A 6,424-nucleotide genomic window follows, 5' to 3' on the forward strand; every position below is an offset into this window, starting at 1 on the left:
TATTATATATTTATAATTGAAGAGTAATCGTTTTAAAATAAATGGTTATTTGATTTTATAAAGCATAACTTCTCAAAAAGCTCACAGATTTGGGCAACTTATGGATGTTCAGGAATTTGCATGTTGTATGGGAATTTGGTAGAGTTTGAGGGTGAGATTTAGATGTGGGCAAGTAAGAACATTTGATCTCTGTGCACTGCCTTTCTTCTGTAGCAGGGCCCCCACTGCAGTGTTTTAGAACACAGCACAGGGAACAACCCAGGCTGGAGACAAGAGGCAACTGCTACACAATCACAAATCCCAGAAAATCTCTGCCAAACAAATGAAAGGCGGATGCTTACCTAACCAGATCATCTCAACAATGGCTGCTAAAATATGACTTCTGTTAGCACATAATACAGCTATTGTTGGCAAATATTATTATCTTGCTAATTAAATTACAGCCTCACTCACATCTTACCTGACCATCTCCTTGCTGTCTGTTACATCAGCGCTCCCATAAATACTTCTTTTCTGTGCATGTGACTATTTTTATCTGAACAAGTATGTGAAAGAGCCTGTTGCATAATAAAGTTATTTCCCAGAGTTTTTGGTCTGAAAAGACTATTGTGGGAGTCTGGATCTATTCATGGTCTTACGGTCTTATGAAAGCCTGCTTTAAATTACATAAATCATTCTGAATACTGGAAAAAAACGCACTTTCACAGCGTGTTTGAATTCTGGGCTCTCTCTCCTTTTCCTTTGTTTTGCCTCTTCACTTAATTCCCACTCTTTCCTCCCTCCCTTCCCCTTTCCCTCCATCCCCTTTGCTTCCCTCTGACATGTAGTGGCTCCTCGTTATCAGCAACAATGTACAGTTCCTGCTCCTCCTCTTGTATTCCTTCTGTCGCCGTCCGAGTCCCCACTTAGTCTGCTAGACATGTTGGTTTTATACTTGTAATTTTTAGTCTTGGTAGTTTTTATTACATTATCACTTTAAAACTTAAGTCAAATGCGCACTGTTTATGTTTAAATTTCTCATTTTGGTTTGTAAGGAAGATTCCCCAAGGCCTCCTTTTCATTTTTCTCTCTGACTAAGTCCACCTTTTTGGATGAGATATACTTAAAACATATTGTTGCTAGTGGTAGAGGCCTATCATTCCAGGTAGTTGGCATGCTAAAGCAAGAGGATCATGGTGAGATCAAGGCCAACCAGGACAAGTCGGTGAGATAATATCTTTGGGGGAAAAAAAAAGAGGCCTTGAGAAGTAGCTGAGTGGTATAATGCTGACTCAGCATGACTGAGACTCTAGTGTCAATCTCAAGTACACACCGCAATATTAATATTGATGATAAATTTGTGATATATGTATTGCATATTACTTTATTTTAAGAATGTTTTCTTTTCTATTGCTCTTGTAGTGGAATATAGTATATACTAGCTTCAGTTTAGAGAAACTTTCCTTTGTGATACCCTCTGCAGATTTACAACTAGCTGTACAGAATCGCCATCATAATTGACTTCCCCTTTATAGACTTGTATAAAACTATATTACATTCCAATAAACCATGCTGTATGTAGTTTCACTGTATACCATATATCTTCCAGTTACACAGAATCATCCTACAGGAAGAGTCAACAAGATGAGGATATTAATATCATTTCAGAGTAATCTAGAAACCTAGATGACATGGTTACTAAACTTGACCTGTGAAAGTTCCGTTTTCACAATCCTACCTACTTCGTGAACATCTTTTGCAGAAGAGTCTTTCATTTGCATATGCTATTCCAAAGGACCATTTCATTCAATATATAATGCTAGTAATTAACTCAATTATGTGGGCCTATTTTTCAGTTTTTTACAAAAGGAAAATGATGAACACATCACCAATTTTCAAAAGATTTCAAAGCATGCCTGGGACTAAATAATTGAATGGCTTTGCTAATTTTTCTCAGCATGTATTCTTATAATTGCTATTATCTTTTCAAGGTAATGATCCTGTATTTATTTTACTTTTAAATTATTCCTGAGATGTTTATTGTCATAGGTCTTAGTTTTCTTCTCCCCTTATAAAACTGAAACATGATAGCAAGCGGTAATTATAACCCAGCTGGTCACCCTTTTTGCCTTCTCAAGATAATTTGTGCCAGGTTTTCTGTGAACACTTAGAGGTTTTCTTTGCAGCTAATTTAGTTTTCCTCAAAAGAAAGATAAAACTTTTATTAGCTTTTTATTCACTCATTCATTTATTCATCAATTTGTTCATTTTTTTTCCATGTTACCAGGGACCAAACACAGGGTCTCAGGCATTATAGCAAGCATGCTACCATTAAGTCATATCCTAGCCCTAATAAGTTTCTTTTTAATTTTTTTCTATCTTTTGAGAATTTCATACATGAAGATAATGAAATGCAATCATGTCAAGTGTTACATGCCATCCAACTTCCTCAGACTCCTCCAATATACCTCACTCAATAGTTGACGTCTTTTATTTTTTTAAGATCCACTTTAGTTAGTGCTGCCTATGCGGCTGAGTGGTAGGTCCATTCACAAGAGCATGGGAATTTACCAGGGGCCATATCTCCAGGAGAAAATGATTCTCCCTCCCCTAGCAGCTATCAACTACCAAAAGTTCCCCGGTAAAGGGCAGGGCCAAGGAATCATTTACCCACCGATGCCATGACTGACTTTGGCTAGCTCGTGCAGGTCTTATGCAGGTGACCATTGATATTGTGAGCTCATGATTACCAATAGGCAAGTTATGCTCAACACACAGCATTTCGTGTGTGTGTGTGTGTGTGTGTGTGTGTGTGTGTGTGTGTGTGTGTGTGTGTTCATACAATGGCGTGAGTGTGGAGATCAGAGAAAAGCTTTCTATGTGGAAAATTAACTTCTATGTACTTTGGGGAAACTCTCTTGCTCTTTGCTGGTCACACCAGGCAACGTGGCCCGAAGGCTTCTGGGAAATCTTAGTCTCTCTTTCGCACCTCACCCAAGGATTGCGGAGATAACAGTTGCATGTGGGTTCTTGGAGTCCGAACTCAGGCCCTTGTACTCGTCTCCCATGCTTTATAGCAAGTATTTCATCCACTGAGACATCTCCCCAGCCCTGGCTTCTTAGTCAATTCTACTTCATCAGTAGTACAGCAAGACGAAGGGGCAATGATCTTTAAAGATGGCTGATTTCTCTACCACAGCTTCACTAAGAGGGGGCTGAGCAAGCAATACATGATTAATGCCACAGAGAACAAGATTTGCAGAAATTCTTCTGAAATGTAGTTTCCAAAGGGTTGGTAATTGCTGGAGAAATGACTTAGCAGTTAAGAGCACCAGTTGCTCTTCCAGAATACCTGGGTTTTATTCCTAGCACCCACATGGCAGTTCACAATTATCTGTAACTCCAGGAATCTAATACCCTATTCTGGCCTCCAAGTCTATTGCATGCATGTGGTACACAGCTATACACTCGGGCAAAGCACCCATACATATAAAATAAAAATAACTAAATCCTTAGGAAATAAAGAATGGCCAGTACAAATGTGACAAGACATTCTTTCCAGCTCACTTCAATGCCTTTCAGATGCATATTAAAATTAAGTTTTCATATATTTCCTTTTTATTTGAACATTTTAATGATATGGTTTTATGTATCCCACACTGCCCTGGAACACACAATGTACCCAAGAGTGTTTTGAATCCCTGATCCTCCTGTCTCCACTTCCTAAGCCACTACACCCAATTTAAAATTAGAAGCCTTAGAAACTTGGACATCAGGTGTCCCTCCATGAGGCCCATGAGTTAAAGGTTTAATCCATGGTCTCACAAGAGTGCTACAGACTTCAGGCTGGGGTCTGAGATTTTAACACAGATGTCTTTGTGAAACTCTACCTGAAGTCTGGCAGGTGGAGAGCACAGACACAGAAACACAGTCAGCATTCCTGAACTCTGGCATGATAACTGCACTATGGGATTTTATGAACGTGTGTGTGTGTGTGTGTGTGTGTGTGTGTGTGTGTGTGTGTGTGCCTGTCTCTGCCTATGTTTTATTTTTGTATCTCTCTCCTTCTCTCTATGTATGTACATAAATAATTTTATATATGCAAAGATTTTATACAAAGGGCTATGCACATAGATATAAGAATAGAGACATAGATGACAGATGTACACATGGAGACACCTCAGGTTTTCTAGAGAACCCTAAAGTGTACAGTTTCAAAAAATACTTCTTTTTCTCTGATAGACTAGTTAAAAATGCAATTTTCTCAAGGTTATACTGAGTAATTGTTGAAACCAGAAGGACTAAGAACCTGGAAACTGAGCCATTTCGAGCTAGCAAAAGGGAATTTAGCACAGACCTCTCATGTTCTTTTTTATTGTTTCTTTGGGGTAACGGGATTGGTAGCTGTTGCTTTTGTTTTAATTTTTGACTGGAGACGGGTCTCACTCTGTAACCCAGGCTGGCCATACTTCATCTTGTAGACCTGACTATCCACAGACTCACAGTGCTCCTCTGTCCTGGTGTCCTGGTGTCTTGTGTACTAAAGTACAGGCCTGAACTACCACATACCTTTTTGCTTTCATATAAAATGTATTTTTCCATCTTCAATATTTTTTACTATATGCAAAATTCTGATCATTGAGTGGAATGTACTATTTCTATGAGCTTCTGTTTATACATCTATGTTTAGCTTTTAACCTTTTTATTGCATCTTTATTGCTATTTTTTCAAAACAATAATCCATTAGAAACCTCTTTATATTCTAAAATAGGAGTCCATAACTATTTTTTCAGATCTACTAATTTCCATACTAGGTACAAATTAAATTGTCTGGTTAGCTTCATTCCAAGTATTTTCTTCAATGGCTTTGATACTTGTTGTACAAGGAGATTTTGTAACACTTCTGTTAATTCAATGTTACAAATAAAATTTTGCATATAAGCTTATGATATTCATGATGTTTCAAACACAGTAATTAAAGGAAGCAATACACACAACACCCTTATTTTCTCACAGTTTTTGTTTTTGTTTTTTAAGAAATTCAGGCAAAACCAGTCTATTGTAAGGAGGCTGCTTATTCATTTCCTGGCTGCCCAGACTCCTAAAATAACCACACAGAAACTGTATTAATTAAGTCACTGCTTGGCCATTTACTTAAGCATATTTTTAGCTAGCTCTTACATCTAAAACTAACCCATCTCCATTATTTTATATTTTACCACGAGGCTTGTGGCCTACCAGCAAGGTTTCAGCATGTCTATTCCTGGCAGCGGCTTCATGGCTTCTCCTTGACTCCGTCTCCTTTCTCCCGACATTCAGTTTAGTTTTCCCTGCCTAGCTCTGTTCTACCTTATCACAGGGCCAAAACAACTTCTTTATTAACCAATGGTATTCACAACATACAGAGGGGAATCCCACATCAACAGTCTGCAGCTCATGAGTTGAATACAACCGTGGTTCATCATAGATCGAATGGTAAAAATAGCCACTGCCAGTCCTACTATAGAGTTAGGAATCCAGAGAACTTTCCCGCTCTTAATGAGGAACAGCTTACTGTTTTAGCCTACCATGGATATTAGAAGAGATAGAGAGAGAGAAAGAAGGGGGATAAATATTTGTCATGGGCAGAGCCTTTTCGGTAAGTAAGGAAGAACACTCTCAAATAAGAGAAGTCACAATTCCATCCAGAAATTCACAGGGCTGGGGACCTGGGTTCAGTTCTGAGCACTAACACTGCGTGGCTCACACTCACCAGTAGCTCCATGTAGCTCCAACATATCCTATTCCATTGGCCTCCATGAGTACCTGAACTCATATGTACAAATATAGCCATACAGATATGAACATAATTAAAAATGAATTACAATCTTTTCAACAAAAAAGAATTCCAGCTACAGTTTTCTTCTTGTTTTTGTTGGTTTGGATGAGCTGCCAGGGTTCATATATTTGAATGCCTGATTCTCAGTTATTGGAACTGTTTGGGAAGAACTAAGAGTACTACATTGCTGGAGGAGATGTTTCTCTGGGACAGGCTTTCAAGTTTCAAAAGCCCACATTGTGGTGATATTTTGTTTGTGATCTAACAAATAAAGCTTACCTGAAGTTCAGAAAAATCAAAGTAGCCAAGCCACTAGAGAGTTTTTATCTCTATCAAGGCTCAGTCCAAAGGGGCGATACTGTCTCCAGCGTAGACCAGGATTAAAGCATGCATCACCACTACCAGTCCTCTGTAGCTAGCTAGTGTGGTTGCTGTGTGCCACCACTTCCCAGTCTGAAATTACCTGGCATGAGTGAAAAGGAAACACAGAACATGCAACAAACCAGCTTAGGAGTTTATTAGAGCGGGCGTATACAGGCCTGGGGAAGTCAGTGTGGAGAGGGAGAGAGAGAGAGAGAGAGAGAGAGAGAGAGAGAGAGAGGGAGAGAGATGTGGGGGGCTCGTCTA

The sequence above is a fragment of the Microtus ochrogaster genome (assembly GCF_000317375.1).
Source record: "Microtus ochrogaster isolate Prairie Vole_2 chromosome 14 unlocalized genomic scaffold, MicOch1.0 chr14_random_2, whole genome shotgun sequence".
In the NCBI taxonomy this organism is placed as follows: Eukaryota; Metazoa; Chordata; class Mammalia; order Rodentia; family Cricetidae; genus Microtus; species Microtus ochrogaster.